This window comes from Phoxinus phoxinus (assembly GCF_949152265.1).
Source record: "Phoxinus phoxinus genome assembly, chromosome: 16".
Lineage (NCBI taxonomy): Eukaryota > Metazoa > Chordata > Actinopteri > Cypriniformes > Leuciscidae > Phoxinus > Phoxinus phoxinus.
This window is the reverse complement of record NC_136891.1, coordinates 5901443-5927346: the sequence shown is the minus strand read 5'-3', so window position 1 is coordinate 5927346 and position 25904 is coordinate 5901443. Positions and strand designations below refer to the sequence as shown.

The 25904-nt window shown below is 39.1% G+C and overlaps 1 protein-coding gene across 8 annotated transcripts in view; it reads right to left on the bottom strand.

The window, feature by feature from the left end:
• runx2b (RUNX family transcription factor 2b) overlaps nucleotides 1-25904 on the bottom strand; it is a 132303-nt gene that overhangs the window by 93674 nt on the left and 12725 nt on the right. For 5 of the 8 annotated variants that reach the window (XM_079584833.1, XM_079584837.1, XM_079584840.1 and 2 more), the window contains exons 3-4: nucleotides 15166-15292; nucleotides 13726-13920 (exon numbers count right to left, since the gene is read on the bottom strand). The gene's annotated coding sequence lies outside the window, so the exon portion shown is untranslated. The remainder of the gene's footprint in view (nucleotides 1-13725; nucleotides 13921-15165; nucleotides 15293-25904) is intronic. The other 3 variants (XM_079584839.1, XM_079584842.1, XM_079584834.1) reach the window with 1 other exon arrangement.

Sequence of the window (25904 nt, the reverse complement as noted above, 5' to 3'; positions counted from 1 at the left end):
ATATAATTTTTTTTTTTTTTCATATAGAATAATAAAGATATATATATATATATATATATATATACTCCGTCGTTCTACTGGGGGACTTCAATGCTCACGTGGGCAACGACAGTGTAACCTGGAGGGGCGTGATTGGGAGGAACGGCCCCCCTGATCTGAACCCGAGCGGTGTTCAGTTATTGGACTTCTGTGCTAGTTACAGTTTGTCCATAACGAACACCATGTTCAAGCATAAGGGTGTCCATCAGTACACGTGGCACCAGGACACCCTAGGCCGTAGGTCAATGATCGACTTTGTGGTCGTTTCATCTGACCTGCGGCCGTATGTCTTGGACACTCGGGTAAAGAGAGGGGCGGAACTGTCAACTGATCACCACCTGGTGGTGAGTTGGATCCAATGGCGGAAGAGGAAGCTGGACAGACTCGGCAGACCCAAGCGTACTGTAAGGGTCTGCTGGGAACGTTTGGCCGAGTCTCCTGTCAGAGAGATCTTCAACTCCCACCTCCGGCGGAGCTTCGACCGGATCCCGAGGGAGGCTGGAGATATTGAGTCCGAGTGGACCATGTTCTCCACCTCCATTGTCGAAGCGGCCACTCGGAGCTGTGGCCGTAAGGTCTCCGGTGCCTGTCGAGGCGGCAATCCCCGAACCCGGTGGTGGACACCGGAAGTAAGGGATGCCGTCAAGCTGAAGAAGGAGTCCTATCGGGCCTGGTTGGCTTGTGGGACTCCTGAGGCAGCTGACGGGTACCGGCAGGCCAAGCGAACTGCAGCCCGGGTGGTTGTGGAGGCAAAAACTCGGGCCTGGGAGGAGTTCGGAGAGGCCATGGAAAATGACTACCGGCTGGCCTCTAAGAGATTCTGGCAAACCGTCCTGCGACTCAGGAGAGGGAAGCAGTGCCCTACCACCGCTGTCTACAGTGGAGGTGGGCAGCTGTTGACCTCAACTGGGGATGTCGTCGGACGGTGGTAGGAATACTTCGAGGATCTCCTCAATCCCGCCGTCACGTCTTCCATTGAGGAAGCAGAGGCTGAGGGCTCGGAGGTTGACTCGTCCATCTCCCAAGCTGAAGTCACCGAGGTAGTCAAGAAACTCCTCGGTGGCAAGGCACCGAGGGTGGATGAGATCCGCCCTGAGTACCTCAAGTCTCTTGATGTTGTGGGGCTGTCTTGGCTGACACGCCTCTGCAGCATCGCATGGCGGTCGGGGACAGTACCTCTGGGATGGCAGACTGGGGTTGTGGTCCCTCTTTTTAAGAAGGGGGACCGGAGAGTGTGTTCCAACTACAGGGGGATCACACTTCTCAGCCTCCCCGGGAAAGTCTATGCCAGGGTACTGGAGAGGAGATTACGGCCGATAGTAGAACCTCGGATTCAGGAGGAACAGTGCGGTTTTCGTCCCGGCCGTGGAACACTGGACCAGCTCTATACCCTCTCTAGGGTGCTGGAGGGTTCATGGGAGTTTGCACAACCAATCCACATGTGCTTTGTGGATTTGGAGAAGGCATTCGACTGTGTCCCTCAAGGCGGCCTGTGGAGGGTGCTCCGGGAGTATGGGGTCCGGGGTTCTTTGCTAAGGGCTGTCCGGTCCCTATACGACCGGAGCAGGAGCTTGGTTCGCATTGCCGGCAGTAAGTCAGACTTGTTCCCGGTGCATGTTGGACTTCGGCAGGGCTGCCCTTTGTCGCCGGTTCTGTTCATAATATTTATGGACAGAATTTCTAGGCGCAGCCAGGGGCCGGAGGGTGTCAGGTTCGGGGACCACACGATTTCGTCTCTGCTCTTTGCGGATGATGTTGTCGTGTTGGCCCCTTCAGACCAGGACCTTCAGCATGCACTGGGACGGTTTGCAGCCGAGTGTGAAGCGGCTGGGATGAGAATCAGCACCTCCAAATCCGAGGCCATGGTCCTCAGTCGGAAAAGGGTGGCTTGCTCACTTCAGGTTGGTGGAGAGTTCCTGCCTCAAGTGGAGGAGTTCAAGTATCTTGGGGTCTTGTTCACGAGTGAGGGAAGGATGGAACGGGAGATTGACAGACGGATCGGTGCAGCTGCTGCAGTAATGCGGTCGTTGTACCAGTCTGTCGTGGTGAAGAAAGAGCTGAGCCGCAAGGCGAAGCTCTCGATTTACCGGTCAATCTACGTTCCTACTCTCACCTATGGTCATGAGCTTTGGGTCATGACCGAAAGAACAAGATCCCGGATACAGGCGGCCGAAATGAGCTTTCTCCGCAGAGTGGCTGGGCGATCCCTTAGAGATAGGGTGAGGAGCTCGGTCACTCGGGAGGAGCTCAGAGTAGAGTCACTGCTCCTCCACATCGAGAGGGGTCAGCTGAGGTGGCTCGGGCATCTATTCCGGATGCCTCCTGAACGCCTTCCTGGGAAGGTGTTCCAGGCACGTCCCACCGGGAGGAGACCCCGAGGAAGACCTAGGACACGCAGGAGAGACTATGTCTCCCGGCTGGCCTGGGAACGCCTCGGTGTCCCCCCGGAAGAGCTGGAGGAAGTGTCTAGGGAGATGGAAGTCTGGGTGTCTCTGCTTAGACTGCTGCACCCGCGACCCGGCCCCGGATAAGCGGAAGAAGATGGATGGATGGATGGATGGATATATATATATATATATATATATATATATATATATATATATATATATATATATATATAAACATTGTATGTTAGCAAAAAATAGGCAACATCTAATTTTCGTTAAGTTGAAGACCGAAAATAACTAAAACTAAATGAATTAATACTAAAAACTACAACTTAAAACTTAGAAACTACTGTATACAGAGATATTAACAACTAACAAAAAGACAAAAAAAAAATTTGTTTAACTTTACAATTTTAATTTTAATAAAATACAATTCTAAATTAAATACAACAGTAGTAAAATGCGTTTCTAAGCTTCAATGATACTCAAATAAAATGATTAATTAGAAAGTCATAAGTCTGTCCACTATTTCTACTATCTTTCCCAGAATTCACCTCTCAAGGTGTTTCCTGCTGTTCTAGCTGAGGTTCTCTTCTGTGGTCTCGTCTGCTCTCCAGATACTCATTATAAATTGGAGCGCCTTGAGTTTCTCTGGGTGGGGATAAATGACTGAATAAGAGGCACATCTCGCTCGCTCTCTCTCTCCCACACCACGTGCGGCCATGTGGGGCAAGGAGAGCCGCTCTGGCCCCTGTGATCTCCAGCAGAGCCTGGATGAGCTCTCTCTGTCAGGAGCAGAACCTCCCCACCCCTCCTGCGGCCCATCAATCACTGCTGTAGGCTCTCTCAGATCTCCACGCAAAACCCTTCATTTACTCACTGGCTCTGTGTGCTGCTTCACATGGGAACATTTAGGGGGGAAAAAAGGAAAAAAAGTCCCTTTGTCCCTGAGTTTTTTAGGAAGGGGGGCTGGATTTTCACTGATGCAATGTAGTGGATAATCATCTATTATTAAGGATCCAGGCCACATATATTTTAACAGATTTATAGCGGAATTACTTCTCTCAGACTTTGCAGTAAATCACAAAGATTATGTAATTCATGAGGAACCACCCCATCTCCTCCTGAACAATTTAGGACTTTCTATCAGTCTAATGTGTTCTAAGTAGTATTGCTGAAGTTAGTGTGAATTAATCATTGAATTGAATTGTTTAACTACATTTAATGGTCTCTTGTTATTATAACATTAATATATATTATATAATGGGTTCTTATGATGATCAATCACAGAAATAACTACAAAAATTCTTGAAATTGAACTTCTATCTATCTATCTATCTGTCCATCTATCTATCTGTCCATCCATCCATCCATCCATCCATCCATCCATCCATCTATCTATCTATCTGTCCATCTATCTATATATCCATCCATCCATCTATCCATCCGTCCGTCCGTCCGTCCATCCATCCATCCATCCATCCATCCATCCATCCATCCATCCATCCATCCAGTATTTTTGCATACAGAATTTTGGTTTACAATTGTTAATAAGAGAGTGACTAATGATGTCAAATGTATCTGCCCAGAGAAATGTGGAAATAAAAAATATATAAAAACCATTAAATGGGCAAACGAACTCACATATGGCAGCAATCTATGATTGAAAAGCAAGAGAACTGTTATTTAGACATGAGAGTGAAGGGAAAACGCTTAGTCAACTGAATCCAAACAGCAAACAGCAGGAGTGACACAGAGCACTGAACTGAACCTGACTGTTTGCTGTATGCCGTCTATTCTGAGCTGGCCAATGTTGACCTCATAACCCACTTACCAAACTAAAGGCCCTGTTTACTGGAAGCATGTCTCACAGCAGACAATAAACGTCTAAGAGACAACCGTCATGCCCACAGGACCTCCTCTGACCTACTGATCCCTGGCGTTTGACAGATCCAGGGGTCAGAGCCTCGAAACACGCTGGTCCGCTGATGCCACGGAAAGTGTGACGTGTTGGCGAATCATCACTGCTGATATCATGTGACGAACAATTATCAAACACGTTGCTCATGTCAGAGCATTATGATAATTAAGTATGATTACACAGCATCACATCTCTATGTTTAGAGTGTTTACACTAGTATGAGAGGTGCGGACAATGGGCTCTTTGTACATGTTTGGTGATCAATCCATACTACATAATAGTCATTTTATAGTCATCCATTTAAGTCACATGTGACGAGAGCGTGTCTACAGCAGGGTTGTGTGCCATTCCGAACTGAATTTGAATTGCGTCAGTAAATGTAGTTCAGATTTTATATCAAGTTTTGTAGCTTAGCAACTGTTGTAGCTTTTAACGTGCGTGTGTGTGTGTGTGTGTGTGTGTGTGTGTGTGTGTGTGTGTGTGTGTGTGTGTGTGTGTGTGTGTGTGTGTGTGTGTGTGTGTGTGTTTTATGAGTATATATATATATATATATATATATATATATATATATATATATATAATACTCATAAATCACATAAACAAGCTAATTTATTAAATTAAATGAAAGTTAATTTATTAAATTATATAAAATGTAGAGTAAATATATTTATATATCAGGCTGGAGGAGCCTTTGTTTCCCAGAATGTTCCAATTTGTTAAATAATTAATAGATAAAAATTTGTATGACAATAATTATTTTCATACAGTGATCTGAAAGAAGACATCTTGTAGTGCTGTACGACAAAATTAAAAACAGTTTTGTTTTGACAGTGCTGAACTTAGTTTAAAATATGTCTAATCAGTTCAGAAAACTGATCATGTATTCTAAACATCAAGAAATAATAATAAAAACAACATATCTTTGAATAAATAAGCATAATTCGTGAAAATGTATGTTCTTACACAGTAAAAAAAAAACAAGAATAAAATATTATTGGAGTATGTTTTACAAGTAAATACTAGTTAAGAGTTTCTGATAATTTCACGAATAATTCAATGGGTTACTTGCCATTTCTTTGTAATTCATTTTCTAGTGGTTTTTCTCATTTCTTTTTTTACAGTGTACGGTGGACTAATAAATTCTTTTGTTTTGTGACACTGCTGAATTGTATTAAATCGCATATTAGTACATTCCTCTTCCTGTCACACTGATTCAAGTTCCAATTCACACTCATTAACTTGAACAGAAGCCAATTCTTCAGCTCTCAATATTGCCCAACCCTGTTTAACGGTGTATGTTTTAGATTCTGCACACTGAGTTGTGTGATTGTCTTATTATTAGGCCTGCTGCTTTGTGTACTTCCTGTTGTAGAACCTCAGAACCTTGTGGCGATGGGGGCTTAAAGTCCCCGCCCACATCAAAAAGATCCCCGACCCTCCCTGACCCCACAAGATGGCGGACACCCGCCTGCCGACTACGCCCCCTCTGCTCGGGATGTAATGACGGAGCCATCAAACAGCATTTATAATCCTGAAGCAGGACGTTTTTAAAGTGGTCAGCTCCAGGAGCACTGGAATTGTTGAGCGCAATTTGCGGTCGCTGCATTTTCTTGTAAAAGAGCCACGTCCTGGCAGAGTTCAATTTTGCCCCGTTTTTTTTTTGTGGATTTGGAAACGCAGAAGACATTTTATATCGTATAACCATCTCATGCTAATTTAGGAGGAGGAAGAGTCATTCATTTGGTTTTGAAATGGAAACGGCGGTATATTAATATGACAAAATGACCTAATCTTACTTTTTTTTGTACCTGGAAAATGAAAACGATAGCTGCTGCTGAAATTTCCACTGCTTCATTGAATCCAACCAGCAATTAGAAAAAAACACAAATAATGATAATTGTAATCATAATTTAACTGTCATTAGTTGTATCATTATTAGTAAAAGGCTGTAATAGTAGTAGTATGGTTTACTACAGTATGTTTTTATAAAAAAAAAATATGTTGGTTCAGTCTCTCTGAGGTGGTCTTGAACATTATTGACTGAAGTACATCTAAATCTACCAGGGATTATTCAAACAAACTTGTCTTACTGACAACTTTAGAAACTAAAATCACTTTACCCAGGCAGACTTTACAATTTTACAGCTCATAAATGTTTGTTCTTTGTATATTATCCTTCCAAGGTCTTCCTGAGGTAAAACTTCATGGCTTATATTTTGTTAGAGCGATTTTTGATGGACTCACTTTATGAATGTCAGGAAAAACTGCTGCTGAAACTCATACTTCCCTACTATATAGTAGGCGAAAAAGAGTATGTGACAAGAGTGGTATATCCGAATTCACAGAACTCAAAAAGTAACCAGACGTACTTCTCTGTTATGCGCATACATTAAATAATAATATGGACGTTTTAAGTCTTAACCTTTGTTCTGACTTCCTTTGGGTGGGATCAAGCTTTAATTATTGGGGTCAGACCGTTATAATAGTTACGACCTAATACAAAACTAAAAATGACCTCCTCAATAAACACCAATTTTTTCTCCTTAATTAATGATGCACTTTTAAATGGCTGATTAAACAAACTTTAAATCACAGATTCCTTCGAGAAGAACAAAGCGACAGCCGTTAGGGTGTCATGGGACGGTCCAAATGAGAGCACTGTCTGTACAGGAAGGAAACGATTCAATATGCTGTGCAATTACTTCCTATTTAACATCCTTGTATTATAAACGAATAAAGGCAGGCTGGCTGGGATCTAAACACTGGCCTTTTTATTTATGTGTCTTGCCCTGGAAGTGGTTGGAAGCTGACAGCTGCCAGAATCCCCATAGATGTTTGCCTCGTGTGCGCCGGAGGTTGTTATCAACATGGCTGTGTGATAAAGGATAAATGATGTCTTAAGAGGCTCGCCCGCCGAAAACTTCACATATGTGTACCAAGCTTAAAAATACAAGCCTTTGAATACAACCCCCTCACATATTGAGGGCTTCATAAATCACTCATACACACACCGGCCAGTGCACTCTTGGCACGTCATCAGACGGCCCTCTGGTGACTACTCCTACCTGTCATTCTAGAGAAGCCACGACTTAATTAATGTATAGCAATCGAATTCCTCTCCCTCAGAACGAACACACAGTCTCTGTATCTCGACTTCCCCGGGATTATTTTTCTTGGTCCTTGTTATGCTACGCCGCAGTGTGCGTTTGGATATTTATGGATCTGTAAAAATGCACAAGGACGAATTAAAACTCAAGCTGCTGGGACAGCCCCTAGGTAAACATGAGTGTTTATTCACATGATCCGGAGTTTGATGTGTTTTTGCTGGATGACAGATGAATTTATCAGCTTCACTTTTGTCACACAGCTCCATCAAGCTCTGTGAGGCTTTTCAAGGGAAGTCTGACATCCCGCCGTAAAAATGCGAATATTTTATTAAATTCTGGAAAACATCAGTATATATCTAACGCCCCATTCTGGTTTAGATATTCAAGGTGACGTCATATAGGCTACATATCTCTAGAGAATGTATGTATCGTTATGATCACTTAAAGTTAGGGATTTGAATCATACAAAATTTTACAATTTCAGATCTGATTCCTATTAAAATAATTCTTGCTCCTTAAAAGAACTAAAAGAATTGTTAATGGAAATGTTGAGTAAGAAATATTTTGGGGAAGAAATAAAGAAATGGAATTCCATTGCAAATTGTTCGGATCATTTCAATAACATAAATATAATACACTGCCCGGCCCAAAAAAAAAAAAAAAAAAAAAAAAGTAGATGTTTGGATTTAAATCGGCAAATGCTTAAGAGTCAATTATTGGATCATTATTGCAGTGATTATTATGTTTCGAGCATGTTATTTATGTTTAGCAACAGTTCTTCTAACACTAATTGATAGAGTGTGTAGCTTTTCATTTCTTAAACAACTATGTAGGATGAGACAACATGGCCATATTCCAGGATGACAATGTCAAGATTCATCAGGCTCAAATTGTGAAAGAATGGTTGGGAGGGAGCATGAAGAGTCATTTTCACACATGAATTGGCATCTCTGAATCCAGACCTTAAATTCATTGAAAGTCTTTGGGATGTGCTGGAGTAGACTTTACACCGTACTCGACTCCTGATTGATGCACCTCTTAATGGAAAAACATCAACTTTTAGTCCAGAACTCTGTAAAGTGTCCTCCAGCACATCCCAAAGACTTTCACTGAGTTTACTTTTAACTGATGCACATCTTTAAACTGATCTTAACACTAAGTCTCACAAGCCTTGAGTACAACATAAGTCATTTATATGTTCTGCACTCTTAAAAATAAGGGTTCTTTATTGGCATTTGATGGTTCCTTGAAGAACCTTCTGTTTAACATCAATGGAACCTTTCCATTGCACAAAAGATTTTATATAATCTGTAGGGGTGTAACCCCGGCATCCTGGCCAAATTTGCCCAGTGGCCTCTGTCCATCATGGCCTCCTAATCATCCTCCTATATATACTAATTGGCTTCATCACTGTCTCCTCTCCACCAGTAAGCTGGTGTGTGGTGGGCGTTCTGGCGCAATATGGCTGCCGTCGCATCATCCAAGTGGATGCTGCACATTGGTGGTGGTTGAGGAGATTCCCCCCTTCTATGTAAAGCGCTTTGAGTGTCCAGAAAGGCGCTATATAAATGTAATGAATTATTATTATTATTATTATAATGGAAAAAAAGGTTCTTTAGATTAATAATTAAGAACTTTTCAATGAAAGACTCTTTTAGAACCATTATTTTTAAGAGTGCATGGGTTTGGTTCACTATACAGAACCAGCTCGAAAGATTCATTCCTACGGAAATCGAACTACACTGGTAGTGCTGAATGGTTCTGATTCACTAAAAGAACAGGTTAATTCGTTCAAACATTGGAACAAGGAGGTTGCACTGCAGGTTTTTGATTGGCTAATAAGAACCGGCTCATTTTGAATATTTTGCATTGTGCATTCAGGTATAACAGCTCTGAATAAGACCCACTCCATATAATATAAACCAATATAAATTGTCTATTTAGTAGGGGTGGGAATCTTTTACCATCTCACGATTCGATTCGATTCCGATTCTTGAGGCCACGATTCGATTCAAAATCGATTTTCGATTCAAAAAGATTTTCGATTCAAAACGATTCGATTCGATTTTATCCATAATGATTTCTAATCGGGTTTCTGATCATGATCTACTCTCATCTGCTTTGCTATACAGAATGACAAACGGAGACTTTAAAGTGTCTTTTTCACATTTATTAAGTTCAATTCTCAGGGAAGTGCCTTTTATCAAAAACATTGTCTGGTTTGGTTCTCAATTGCTACTCATTAGTATCTAGCTATAAAATAAGTTGGAACAAAACAAAAGTGCTTCTTCATAATACAAAATGGTTGAAAATAGATGCAGTTTACCACAAATATCATGTAGAACACAACCGGTGAAGACAAAAAAAACATCTATATTTCTCAGTCAGACACAGTAACTTAAAGAATAACAAGTTATGAAAATAAAGTGCTTCTTTCAAAATGAATAATAGTCCTACCCCTAAGCTACCTGGCGATGAAGCAGCGATAGACCGAGTTTTTTTTTTTTTTTTTTTTTTGCCCTCTCGGAGTTGGCAGGGAGTTTCGTGAAGCACTGCAGTGTGCGTTGGTCTGCGGCTGATTTCACACCGCCGCCGACTTGAGCTGCAAAAAAGCTATGGCCGCCCTGTCAAGGACGCTTGTCAAAAAGTACGGGGAATCTTGTTGACGCTTTGGCCGCTCTGACGTAGCAGCATTCACAATGAAATGTAAACAGAAAAAACAAGCAATGCATTCGGCAGTTTAGGATATCGCACAAGATTTGTCAACACAGAAACCATTTCATCACTGGAGAGTTTTTTTCCCGACACCATCGTATTAATTGATTTTGATTCATATGCGCGAGGGAAAGAGAGAGAGCAGACAGCGCTCGGGTGAGTGCGCGCGCGCGACCGGTTCTCTCTCTCTCTGCTCGTTCTTATGCCCTGTCAAGCACGCCCTGTTAAACTGACAGGACTTAAAACACATGCAAATGGTAGGAACGAAAGATCTCCCTCTCATCCATTTGCTTCCTTTTTGTTTTAGTGATTTGCCGCTCACGTCCCGTATAGGCTAGTTACAAAAATGGAGGCGAACAGCCAGCTGATTTTATTTATTTATTAAATCGATTCTTGGACATTTCAGATCGATTCTGAATCGTTGCCAATGAGAATCTAGATTCTTCTGTGAATCGATTTTTTTGGCACACCCCTACTATTTAGACATTGTTATACTATATTATGTACGTTACAACTGAATACAACAATGCATTGAGCTCTATGGAGTAAAGCAACAGCTCCAGTGCAATCCCTGGCAATGGCGGTTTCCATCCAAAGTTGCGAATTTAACTTGTGCGCAAAATTGTAATATCACATAAAACATTTGCAAATAAAGCATCTTCCATCCTATGCGTTCAAGAGAACAAAATAGTCACTTCCAGGGAAATTGACGCAAAATATCTGATAAAAGCGGAAGTTGCTGCAATTGGGGAAGCCACTGTGGCTCTTTTTTCCTCCATCATAAATTATTTGTGCAGATGAAACGCAATAAAAACTCTCATGTCATCTTGAGTTCGGCTGCCTGGTGTTTGGGAATACAATCATACGAGATAATTCTGGTAGGACATTTAAACCAAATTTTTGATGACTGACTATGGCTAAGGCATTTCATCATGATCAAACCAACATTTGAGACGCTGTATTTGTTGCATTTATTCAATAAATGTGTTTCCATCGTAGTTTATGCAAGTCTACAAAATGTATACGCCTCAATTGATCGCATACGTTTTTTAGGTGCATTTTTAGGCGCATCTTGGCGTTTCCATCCAGCGTTTTTTTTTTATGCGATATCCAAAAATACTAATTTGCTCTTTACAACGACAAGTCCAAATTTACACCTTAATTGCTGTAGCAGTTTTTACACATGATTTTGCCTCTCTAATCTTTTTTTTGGAAGGGGGGGGGGGGAATCTCAAAAAGATCCAATGATGCCTGGCACAAGTCTTGTAAAAGGGTCTTTACAAGCTTAAAGAAATCAGATGGCATGGGAGGTTTTATTCTTTCTCTTCTGCTTTATACAAGGTGTAGATTAGATCTTTTTTGCTGTGTTGGAACGAGAAAGCAGAGATTTCAGTGTGTCCATAATGCAATAGTAAAAACAAACAGCTGTGGTGAGTGTTTGGAAAGAGCTAAATCAATCCCAGGTACTGCATTGTACACCCAACTGCCTTAATCCTGTTCAGACATGTCAATCACAAACAAAGAAATATATGGAGTTAATAAAAAATAAAAAAAGGTTGCGCTCTTCTTAACTCCTGAATCTGCAATTCTTGAATCTGGACTAGCTACAGAGTACTTGAGTCAGAGTGCATTAAAATGTTATCAGTCACTCATCATGATGAATGAAAAAATCCTGGGTAGACCTCAAACGCCACGAGTGTGTGTGTATTTTCATGTCTCACATCATTTTCATAGCATTCTGTCCACTGTCAGTTTGGAACGGATCGCGCACTATAATCATGCTAAATGATGCGAACGTGTCTGTGCTAACATGTTATTTACATTTGATGTTACTGCACTATAAGGCTCTGACACAGATTGTGATAGCTTATTACATGTTACAGGAATGCTAATGATTGATTTATAGTTCATATACGCTCCACTTAAGCTTAAAACGGTTAGGAATTATGTGTTTTTATTAGTGCTGTTAATCGATTGAAAATCAAACTAATTACATGACATGATAAAATGCAAATTACATTTAAAATCACTGAATGATGAAGAATTATTAATTTAATTCGTTATATATATATTTATATATATATATATACATACATACACACAAAAATACATATAGATATGTATTTATGTTATACATTAATTTTATTGTATATAATGTCACTTAGTATCTTATTTCATTAGTTTAAGTTACATTAATAATAGTACATTTGCAAAACACAATTTATATTACATTTATAACTACGTACAAATACATGATTTTATTAAACTGTATAATACTGTATACATATATTTACATATGTGTGTGTGTATTTGACACGTCATACAATAATGTTATTATATTTATTGACTATATATATATAAATGTCTATATACACAGTTGAATATATAAAAATAAATGTGCAAAATGTTATATAAAATATCTCAAAATGCCGCTTATGTATCAAAGTTGATTACTCATCATCTCACTTGGGAAGAAGTCATTTTTTTCCTCACATTTATGAGGATGTCATGGTGTGCTAAGACAGAAAATATTAGCTCTCCCCTCCCAACAAATGTGTCATCTCCTAACTAGCTTTTAATTTTCTTAGGGTTCGGTTTAGCAAACAGGGTCTTCTCCCTGTACGAGTGAGCGCGGCGAGAGCCTCCGCTCAGTAACCACACGCGGGTTCGCAGAATGACGGCCTCTCGTCAGCTAACACCCATGCCGGCGCCACAAGAACACGCCAAACCCTCCTGGAAAAAAACTTCACTGCTCTCTGGAGGGTCCTCGCTCGACTGTTCGCTCTTTTCCTGTCTATCTTGGGCTGGGATGAAGTCTGTGTTTTTAGGAAAATTCCTCTGGCGCGACCCCGTAGGCCCAGCGTCTTCCCTGCGATCATTAGAAGCAGACCCCCGTCTAGTGTTTGTCCTATGCAAACAGCTCAGCTACCACTTCATCCATCTCGTTTAGCCTGCCCTGAAACTTCATGCTTCTCCTAAATGACACTTTTCCCCCCCCTATTTTTCCGACACAATCGTATGGGTTTTCCTCCCTGTGGTCTCGGACCTGTCTGCTGCACCTCCTTTAGCTCCCACTGACTGCTGCCACTGCATCAAATATTTATCAAGGAGTTTCAAACATAACCGTAAATCAGCGGTGCGTGTCCGTGTACCCTCTACGGCCGCACAAACGCGCAGACATCCTTCCCTGTCACATAATTCATCTCCAATGCTATTGAAACAGCGGGAAGAGTGAAGACAGGACATTTAAAAGAGGAAATATTGAGTAAGACGGTCACACACGTGTATGTTTGTGCAATGTCGCCATCTCTTGGTGATTTATAGGGAAGCGTTGTGTTGCAAGTCTACTGAAGTTCTGGAACCAAAACCAAGACTAAAATAACTCAGTAAAAGGGTAAAAAACAAAAAAAACTCCACCAGAAACATGGCATAACTGACAAGTAGATTCACCTCTAATCTTTTCCGGCATTTAAAACAAGTATTCACCTGTATGAATAAGAATATCTGACAGGCGTGAATGTCAGCGTAATAACACAGAGCATCACAATGTACTCACCATTCTGCTCACACCTAGATGTTCCCAGAGGCCGTGTTAAGAAGTAATGATGATGAGGGCGGTCACCAGTGGGCCAGGCAGCGGAGACTTCATTATTGATGAAAAGACGGCATGGATCGTTGATGCCGGCTGATTCAGAATGCAAAACCCCATTCACTGAGCCATCACATCAGACACTCTCAGCACAAGTCTGTTCTAAAGAAAAAAAAAGGGTGAAAGGAAAGGGACATGACCCATCCATATCCACAAGAACAGCTTTAATTATAATATATGATAAATTACACCAATATAACTTAGTTTTTAAATATGTAGAATTTTATATATATATATATACCGTATTTAAATACATCATATTTTTCAGATTTTATCAGGTATCCATAGATAATCATATGTAAAGGTTAGATCTAGCACACACACTTTTAAAGGTTTAGAGATAGACATGCAAGGCCGTATACTGTACATCTTTAGAGACACACAAATGTTTATGAATCCTAAGCAGAGGTTTCTAGAATACTGAGTAAATACATTGATTTTAGTGTGCTTATATTTAATTAATTAAATATGTTTAATGCCATTAACTTTATTTAAATAATTTAATCTGACTGACACTTTAAAGGGTTAGTTCATTACTCACCCTCACGTCAATCCAAACCTGTACGATTTTAGTTATTTTTTCAAAACACAAATGAAGATATTTTCAATGAAATCTGAGAGCTTTCTGTCCCTCTGTTGACAGCTATGCTACCGCTTTGTCGCTTTAAATAGTTCATAAAGAAATCATAAAACTAATCCATATGAATTGAGAGGTTTAGTCCACATTTTCTGAAGAGGCTCAAATGCTTTTAATGATGAACAGATTGAATTTAGGCTTTTATTCACAAATAAACATTCATCAACTCACACATCAGTTGTGATAAATGGAAGCTCAAGCATTTTCACTTGACATGCGAGAACCAATGAGATTCATTCTTATTTTACGCAGCACATTTGAGCTTCAGCAAGAACCAATGAGGTTCATTCTCGTGTTACGCAGCACGTTTGAGCTCCTGCAAGAAGCAATGAAGTTTGTTGTCATGCGTCAAGCAATTGAGCTTCTGTTCGTGGGAGTTCAATATAAGTCTACGGGAGGTTTGCATCTCTGTTCTTCAATGACTCTGACTGTTGCCGGATATCGACAGCTCTATTAAAATGAATGGGATCATGTCACTTTGTCGCTGGCGTTATGAAAGGGGCTTCAGTATCTAAACATAAATGCACATGTATAAATTCTACTAAGACAACATTCTGTAGGATAGGATAACAAGATACACACTAAATGTGTTTTGTCGTAACAGTTTGACCATAGATCTTAAACATTCCTTGCAAATGCATAAAACGAGGAAGATCAGTGCAAGAGAGAGCTGAGAAACGTGCAGCATTTGGATTTCATAACTCATTTACCTTTCACACCATCACAGCTCAGTAGACGAGAGGAACTGGCAGCCTCGGCGCTCTTAATATTGGCGACACAAGAGAGCTCTACCATCTCTCAGCTGCGGCCGATTTGGTTGCCTTGGAAGAACAGCGGCTAGAAAAAAAATGAGAAGGAGAGGATTGGGTGCGTTAAATCAGTTCCACTCTCTTGTAAACTACAACCCTGCATTTTTAATTTCCTCTCCACATACAATGTTATTCATTGGCGTCCAAGGCAAACACGGGCCGGCAGCCTTTGCTGCGCGCGAGAACAAACCGTCCTCTTTTGCACTGTCAAAAACATGATGAAATGCACACATTCCTTATGTCAAGCTGAAAAGTTTAGAGCCTGTAGATCAACAGTAAAACAAAAGGGGCTGTTGGAAATGAAAGTGACTGCGGGACGTGACTGACGGGGTCCTGCCTCAGAATCAACCTCGTTCCTGCAAGAGCAAAACTGTGTGAAGAGTTTCTTCAATTACACGCATGGAGTTTCAGAGAAGTCTTGTAGGTATATTGTATATACACTTATTTCATGCCAATGATGCAGCAATTAGAGACCAGTGTGTTCGTAATGTGCCTGAAGATATTGTCTCGGCAGTACAAACCACAAGATCAAATGCTGGGAAAAGCTGTCATAATATTGTGTTTTATTTCGAAGGCTTTATCTTAATTCCATCTGAAAACCGTGAACCCTTCAATCATATAATCATTTAATGTGCTAGAGGAGATTCCTTTCGTTATTTTGGTTATGTGGTTATTTTTAGATTTTATGGATTGCATAAAATGAAAAAAAATTTGAAACAATTTTCACTCAGGATGGAATTAGTAAATTTCACAAATAATTGCAAAGAAACTGCAAATTACACCTTGAATTAATTTTGGAAGTAAAAAGACTGATTCGGTATTTTCTTGTAAAACGTACACCATTAATCCTTTTGCTTGCACCAACTAAACATCATTTTAGTGTACATTTTTACATGACTATTATTTATTACAAATATTTATTTAGTAAATTCAAATGGAAACAGATATGGTGATTTGTAGCTGGCATCTGAACAGTTTCACACATGCAGATTAAAGAGTCATTCAAGAGTCACTTAACTGTCCTATAAATGCAACACCACAGGTCGGCAAACCTTCAGAATCACAATATCACATCACAACAAACTTGATCAAGCAGAAGTGCAAATGAGATTTGAGAGCTACTGTGGAGGGAAAGATTTCAATGAAACTACAGTGGGGAAAAAACATCAGAAGAAATAGAGAGAATGAACAATGACATGGTCCACAGTTGTACATAAGCAATTTTCTCTGAGGTAAGATCGTATCGCTGATGGAGACAAACTTTCTTTGTGCAATTTAGCTTGAAATGTGTTCTAGTATCATAAATGACACTAAATAATCTTTCTTTATTTCCATCATTAAAGAGAAGTGTAAATCTGACGGGACATAGCATGTTGTAGCACTGGAGATTTAAATGTTCTTGTCCTAAATGAGAAGTTCCATTCCAAAATCTTTCCTTTGGATCACAGGGTAGCAGTTTGACCTGGAAAAATCTGATCCTAGCACAGTCATGACAATAAGCAATCACCTTCTGAACATTATACAGTCTTTCCTGCGATTGGAATTCAATGTAAATACATTCATGCCTTCCCTGCACAGTGTAAACACACGGTACATCTGCAGCTTAGATCTGTTTCTATGCATCTGCTTAAAACAACTAAATATGTATATATGGATACACACACTAAAAAGTTTGGGGTCAGTATACATTTTTTATGTTTTCAAAATACAGTTAAAACAGCAATATTATGAATATTATAACTATTTTAAAACGGGTTTTTTTATGTTACAAAATTTTATTTATTCCTGTGATGTCAAAACTGAATTTTCGGCATTATTACCGGTACATTTCTCCAGTCTTCAGTGTCAAGAAGAATTTATTTTATTATAATTTATCAAGAAGAAGAAGATTTATTTGAAACAGATCTTTTTGTAAAATCATAAAGATAAGCGTTTTTACTGTCACTGTTGATAAAAATATTTCTTAAAGAATTTTTTTTTCAAAACCAGTAGAGTAAATAGGCCTATATATTTGGCCTATGTAATATAATGGACTCATTATGCAAAAAATATGACCCATGTGCCTGAAATTGCATTTGAATCTGAGATGGCAATGAATACAAGCTAGAAGTTTTTCCTAGATCACAATGTAGATGTAGTTTTTGAGGGCTACTGAGGGTCTGTGGCTGTGTGCGAGTAGGAGGTTGGCGAAGACCATAACTAAAATTCACTGTTCGGAAGGAAACCCAGACATTTAACAAACACATTTAATGCTTGGACTCCTTTCTGAGGCCCTCCATTGTCATTTTCACTTGGGACCAGCTCTCATCAAAAGAAACCTTAATGCTTTGGATGTCTTAGCCGAGGCGGGGGAGCTCAAATGTCCCGTACTTTGTGTTTACACATTATTATGTTTTGGTTTCATTTCACGACAAGCCCAGTCTAAACCTGTGAATGAGAGGCGTAATAGTTCTGCTTATTTCATCCAATCGTGAAAAAAAAAAAAAAAAAAAAAACGCACTCAGCACGAGCGCTCTACAGTACGGAGACCAGATGTTTTCACTTGAGCATGTGTTTTGTTTTGCTTTTACAATGTAGCGCCACTGCGCTGGCAGCTCCGAAACACTTCAGCTGCCCGAACCACTGTTTCAGTCCAACATGCTAATCAGATCAATGGATCCGAATGTGCCAAAACATCCCTGTAAGAGCAATAAACTGCAACACATTACACAACCGACTACCACGTCGCATTTTTCAAACGGTTTCTGATAGTGAATCGGGAACATTTTACATCAGATAATATTATGAATGTCAATTACAATAACATTAATTTCAGTACTATTCTCAGTTACGTGGCCTCCTAAGTAAACCAACCTTAAAAGAATTAGCCGCTCATGCATATCACAGCGCGGTATGTAATTCCAGGCCTTACGATTATGTCTTGGCTACTTCGCAACCATCACAGTTTAGTCAGGTATGCACCATTGGACTCATAAATAATCTTGCGTTACTCAGAAGAATGACAAGTGACGCCAGACAGGCGCGTTTGCTATAGCATTCGAGCGAAAGAAACCCTTAATTATCCAATGGCTTGTGGGTCAAACAAAGTCTTAATGATTTGGAATGACAACTGAAGAATAAAAGTTTCCTCTAACCACTTCCGTCCCCCCATCGATAACCAGCAGACCTCAAGCTCTTGATGGCTTCTCCAGAAGGATACAAAGTCCATTCAACTGTGGTTGCTGTTTGAAATTAAGTGACAACTTTTTATGAGCTCTGAAACCTCAGAAACTTTCAGCGTCGTGCCAAAACTGATCCTGGCAGATCTCTTTCACGGCGGCCTCTTATAAAATAAAGGGATGCCTAAACGGAAATAATTCCCTGTAATTGCTGCCATCATTGGCGACGGATGCTTTAATGGTTCTTTTAGCCGTTCTAATCTGGATTTCTGAGGCACACTTGATTGATTGACTAATACACACACACGATGCATTCTACATTATTTACAAGTGAACACAAGTGCCCAGAATATGAACACAACATGCTACAGTATATATACACACACACACTCACACATCAGTGAATGTTTGAACACCTATTGTGTTTGAGTCCCTCAATTGTCCTCAGTGTGAAAATATGCATCTCAAAATCATACAGTCACTGCTGGAAAGGGTTTAAATATGCAAAAGAGTCAGAAAAACTGAAGAAATTGCAGGACCTGAAGGATTTTTCTGAAAAACATTTGGTAGTTTAACTGCTCAGGACACACAAGGGACTCAAGAACATCAATCAAAAAACAAAACAAAAAACAGTCGTGGATCAACCAGGTAATGACACACACTATTAAGAATCAAGGGAATGTAAACTTTTGAACGGGGTAATTTTTATAAATTCAGCTATTTTTTGGATTATGTGTGTGTATGTATGTACAGTATATATATATATATATATATATATATATATATATATATATATATATATATATATATATATATATATATATATATATACATATATATATATCAGAGGTCTAAAGACTTCCTGAAAAGCATACTTGAGTAAAAGAACACATAACTTACACTGAAAACAACTCCATTACTTAAATGAACCCATCTGATTGTGCATCCAGGGGAGCTACTTGTGTAAGGTTCATGAGAAACGTGAGCTGGATCCATGGTCTTCCTTATCTCAAAGAACCAGAGGTCAAGAGGCCTGAGACAAATCCTGATCTATCAACAAAAGTGGATCACAGTGAGTTTGAACACTCGGCCTCAGTCAATCTTATGTCTGCCGTGGATGTCCCAGATGCTGTGAACATTGAACAAATTGATCAATTATTACTCTGACTGGTACAAATTAAAGACATCCTTCATCTCAAGGATATACAGAGCAGCAATAAAAAAAACAGCCAAAGACAGATAAGTTCAGAGTTGTGAAACGAAATCCACAGCAGAAAACGGCAAAGCTCTAACAAAGCAAGACTTAACAAGGGCTGAAAATGAAATCATCAAGTTCACTCAAAGTCAAAGATTCAAAGAAAAAAAATGTCCATGTTGCAAAAAGGTACCCATCTGTTAAAAAGAACAGTTGCCTTTCTAAACTGGATCCAATACTTTAGGATAGATTGATGAATGTTGGAGGTCGTCTTGTACTGTACATGTAAAGCATCCAATAGCCTACCCAAAATCTCACGTCGCAAATTTAATCTTAAGAGACATTCATGAGAGAATAGGAAACTACCGGTATGTGCTTTCGAAGTTGTTTCTCTCAAGATGTGTGCCATATAGAAAGATCAGAGAGAAGGCTGTAGAGCAGAAGATGTCCGAGCTGCCACACGACAGAATAATACCAGATCAACCAGTGTCGTGGTGGACTACTTTGGACCGTTTGAAATCAGACAAGGTAGAAGTCATGTTAAAAGATATAGTGCATTGTTTACCTGCCTGACAACAAGAGCCGTGCATATTGAAGTTACACATACACTGGACACAGACTCGTGTTTAAATGCCATCCGACGCTTTGTGTGCAGGAGAGCTCAGGTGTCAGTCATGAGAAGTGACAACGGTACTAATTTCATAGGTGCTGAGATTGAACAGGGCAAAGCCATTCAACAGTCATTGGAACCCATCAGAAATTGAAAGCACTCTCATGCGAAAGGGAATACAGTGGATTTTCAACCCAGCTTTTGGATCTCATTTCGGTAGAGTGCAGGAAAGGCAGGTAAATTAGAAAAATTCTAAGATCTGTGCTGAAGGAACAAACACTTGTTCAAATGATGAGAGCTTGCATACACTCTTGTGTGAAGTGGAAGCATTAATAAACGACAGACCACTTAGGCCGTGTGTCCACCAAAATGTTTTTAGCCAGCTGAAAACGCAGAGCAATGTGCGCTTGAGAGCGTTTTGGCAGCGCAGTTTTTTTTTCCAGTTGAGACGCTTCGTTGCTATGATACAGAATATCAGTTGGTCGGTGTGGTATTAGTCCCGCCCCTCCTCCACTGTGATTGGTTGGTTGGGTAAAAAGAGACAGTGATGAGCGTTTTACCCAAAGTTGAACATTCTTCAAATCTCGGCAACCTGTAAAAAACGGCGAACGCTCAGCGCTTCAGCGTGAAAAAGATGCTCAGCGTCTCATTACGCTCATGGCGTTTTAAAAACGCGGCGCTCCCATTGAAAACAATTGAAAAAACACGCCAGCTGCGTGACAAAACGCTTTGGTGGACACACGGCCTTACTATTACAACAGAGGATCCCACGAATCTTAAACCCTTGACACCTAATCTCCTGTTATTAATGAAAAGGCAACCAGCCTTACCCCCTGGACTTAAAAAAAAAAAAAGGAAGACATATGCACGTCGCAAATGGAAGCAGATGCAGTGTCTTGCTGACCTATTCTGGAAGATAATGTGTGTGTGAATATTTCCCTTTGCTCCAGGGACGTCAAAAATGGACTCAAGTAAAGAAAAATCTTTCTATTGGAGATGTCATCCTGATAATAGATGACTCTTTCCCAAGACATTCATTGGTCTTTGGAAGAATCATGAAAGTGTTTCCAGATTTAAAAAAGACTGTTAAGATGCGTGTTGGTTAATAGCCTACCTTGGAAAGGCCTGTCTTCTAACCTTTCCTCAAATATCAAGGAGTGTTTCTCTGCCGTACAAAGAATATTGACATTTCAGAAAATAGGCTAGATCATGGAAACTTAAGGTCTCTAAAGTGATGCATGATGTAAATATTATATCAGAATGACTCCATTGTTTTCGTTGAAAAGGTAATTATCAGTCTGCATGCTTGTTAATTGGGGCCTGGAAATGTAAGAGCCGTATTTCATATTTCAGAATTTATATTTTCACATATTTATGATGTAAATTTGGTATAATAATTATTTTGTTAATTAGTCATTTATTGTTGAATATATTTGTTTGGCTTATTGTTCTAACGGCACATGTTCAGTGATGCCATTTTTAGAAGCGCACGTGAAAATTTTGACGCACATGCAATAAGTTCAGATGCACGGTGGGAGAGCTTTTGACCGTTTATCATAATATACAAGTATAGAACCTCTACAAATAAGCTGTTGAGAAGACATTGCTGCACAAGAGGATTATGCTGTCTTTAAGAAATGTGATTATCTTGGAAGAATAAACCATGATAAAGGAAACTATGGACTTTGATATGTATACGTGTACACACAAAGATGCGATTAATCGATTTGACAGCACTATATATATATATATATATATATATATATATATATAGAACGATAGATAGAACGATAGATAGATAGAACGATAGATAGATAGAACGATAGATAGAACGATAGATAGAACGATAGATAGATATACATCTCACTTTAAACGACAACTTTCCTAATCAACAATTACATAAACATAAAAATTATCTTAATATTCATTGTGCTTGGAAAAAGAAAATTGACTTTTTATTAAAATGTACTAATTATGTCATTTACTATTTTGCTTTTTTGTAAATTTTCTAAATATTTAGCCATTTAAATAAAATATGTTACAACAGTCTCCACTGCGATTTCTAGGTGATGATTTTGGGGTGCCAGTTGAGAGACTCTGAAGCCAGTATTTGTCCATTTTCTCCATTTTCTGTCACACTCGATGCTCAACTCCACTGGACTTTCCTCTGAATGGGGTGGAGAGAAGGAAATCTCTATTTGGTTTGTAAGTTTGTCAAGATTCAAAGGCTGACAGGAAATGCAATTACTGTTCATTTGGTCTTGTGACCAGGCCCAATTTCACAGCAATTTCTGCGAGACACCATCTAGTAAGTAGTCCTAATTAGGACTTTCAGCTCTTACACACTGTAAAGCACCCATTTGTGGTTTCATTTCATTGGAATTCAATACTCCTAATTTTCTACAAGCTGTTTATACTGTACACTCTCAGTGTGGACACATACGAGGACCTGGAACAAGCCGAGGCCTGTGTTTGTGGAACGCCACCATTAATAAACGGCCAACAAGGATTCAGTTACTATTTGACATTTTTGGGGCCAAAGGTTTCCTATTAGTCCAGGCTGGAACTAAAATATACATTATTTTCATAACCTAGCTGGGTGGCAAATTAAAGATTGTGTGTAGCAGGTTATACATACAGCATAAATTCAACATGTCGAGGGTCCTTGCAGCGAAACACACAAGGTTGTTGCAGCAAAGACTCAAATTTTAAAAACAAGTCATGAAATTTAAATAGGGGCGAATTCAGGTTGATTGAGACACTTTTTCCAAGTCATCTCAAAGGCAAAAAGTGTCCAAATCACCCTAAATGTTATACTGTAATCACATTTTTAGGATTACAGTATTTAAACATCATATTTAATACAGTACTTTTAAAGTTGGCAACTGCCAATAACTCTATTTTATATTACTTTTTTGTTATGCTTTTCACATATTTGGCTACTAAAAAGGAATATCTCACCTCAACTTACTTCATTTCTTCCATAGGACACAGAATAAAAAGTTTTGCAGATATCCATGCTCCTGTCACGCAACAATGGACAAAATAAAAATCCATAAACACATCATACAATTTTATATATCACACAATTTGCATTTATTCTATAGAAATGAGCAGCTCAGGGTCTCTTAAAAAACATCTTATTTTGTGTTTAAGGAAAGTCAAACCGGATTGATTTTTGGGGTGAATTATTCCTTATCCAATTTTAAATCACCCGTGACATGAGGCATGATATGACTGGAAATATATACATTAAACACACTAAATACATTTGGAAAAATAAGACCTCGTCAGCTTGTGATTTAAATTTTTCCTCCTGCTTTAAACTGCTTACCAGTCATGATTGTCCCTGGCAAGAGCTTATAAAAAACATATCATCTGTAATTTAATTGCTGAAACACCCACAATTAGTGGGGTAAGTTGTATTACATAGTCGTGGAGACTGTTTTCGGTCATCCAAGCCCTTTGCTACCTGTGCCAAGACACTGAACCCAGCAGCACTTTTGCTGGACCACCCAAACTCCACGGAGGAAAAACCAACAAGGGTTTCAGCCACAGACTTAGCATAATCTCAGCCTCTTCTTAAAAACCTTGACAAAGGACTGTTCCCCCTTCATTAACTCACAGGCATATGCTGATTGAAGGTTTCGGTTTTCCATGACTGGACAGTTTTGCAATAGGGTTCATAAGTGAAGCAGGCTGCCCAGAGCTGCCACTAGACTGAGTAGTAGCCTTTGGCACACACTTCAAACATGGACACGGTCTTCAGGAACATATTGCTCAAACTAAACCCACTGTGCCAGAGAATGATGTTTTAAACCATTCATCTCACGGAGAATCAATTTATTATGTTTCATTCTGATATGTTTTTTATCAGAATGACCAATCATTAGATGTACAGACCCAATACAAGCCTCTCTGATCTGAGATGGTTTGTTAGATGTAGCCTTGAAGAAACTTGAATGTAGAGAGTTTTTATAAAGTAAATCATGGAATCTTTCTCCATTTGGTTGTGCAATACTGCTCTCTCTTGGTAAAGACTTCAAAAGTCAATAGTTTGAGCCTGAAGCTGAAAAAAAAAGAAACATGTCAAGTAAAAATCATATAACCAGTTATATTTAATATACTGTTCAAAAGTTTGGGATCTGTAAGATTTAGGTTTTTAAAGAAGTCTCTTCTGCTCACCAAGGCTGCATTAATTTAATCCAAAACACAGTAAAACACAGTGATATTGTGTGAAATATTATTACAATTTAAAATAACTGTGTTCTATTTGAATATATAATAGTTTATTCCTGTGATCAAAGCTTAAATCTATAGGTCTATTTAGTGCTTCATTTCCAATTAAGGGAAATTGTAAAGAAAGAAAGAAAGAAAGAAAGAAAGAAAGAAAGAAAGAAAGAAAGAAAGAAAGAAAGAAAGAAAGAAAGAAAGAAAGAAAGAAAGAAAGAAAGAAAGAAAGATTTATAAATCAAACAAAAAATATAACCAAAACAATTTTCTTATGTAAAATGCATGCAGCTTTGTTGTTTAAATGAAAGAACTTTCTCCTTTAATGTTTCCTTCTGATTAAAACATGAACACAATTCAAATATTTAAAGCAGATTAAAGCAAAGTCCCCATTAAACATACAGCAAAAGGAATGCTCTGTCTAATTGGAACAGGATGCATCATTTATGAAACTGCTCAACTTTATACTACAGTATAATGAAATCTGGTGTATTATATGGACAAAAAAGAAAAAGATGGTGTGGTTACGGCATCCGCCAGCAGGGGCCATTCTAACCTTCCAAACCCTGACATCTTGTTCACTCACTACCACGGCAGCTGTTTGCTGTTGTTTAGTCACTAGGAGTTTACTACTATATTTATTATAATTAATAATTCGTTACATTTATATAGTGCTTTTTATGGGCACTCAAAGCGCTTTACATGCACTGTAAAAAAATATTGTTGGTTTAACTTAAAAAAGTAAGTTACCTGGTTGCCTTAAAATATTGAGTTCATTGAAATAAACCAATTGAGTTAATGCAATGGAGATTGGTTTAATCAATAGAAACTCCAAATATCATGTTATCTGTGTTAGGGTTTGTGGGGAGATGAACCCAATCGCAGACAGTATGCTATTAACACAGTTTTATTTAGACAAAAACAGGGAAAAACAAAACCCACGATGGGGCAAAAAAAGACTGGTGGGAAAAAACAAAGACAAACTACACTAAGACTTGACTGATAACTAGACTAATAACAGCAACAAGATCAGGACTTTACAAGACAGAGTTCTTCACAAGATACTCAAGGGAAGGTCTAGGTCTACACACAGGGAAGGTCTAGGTCTACACACAGGTAACGTCTCACAGGATACACACAATGAGAATCACAATGAACCAGCACAGGACAGCAAACACAAGGGGATTAAATAGGGAGAAACAAAGGACAACAGGTGACACAGATGAAACAATAATGACTAACGAGGAGAACAAGGGGGCGGGGATGAGTGACGAGACAACACAAGGCCATGTGCTTGCACACAAAACATGGGTCTGTCATGACCCTGCCTCAAGACTTAAAGAAAGACAAGGACTAGATGGCAGAATCATGACAATCTGAACTACATTAATTATCGAAGTTGATTTGACAAAAGATAAAAAGTTGTGATTACAAATAATGAAATAAA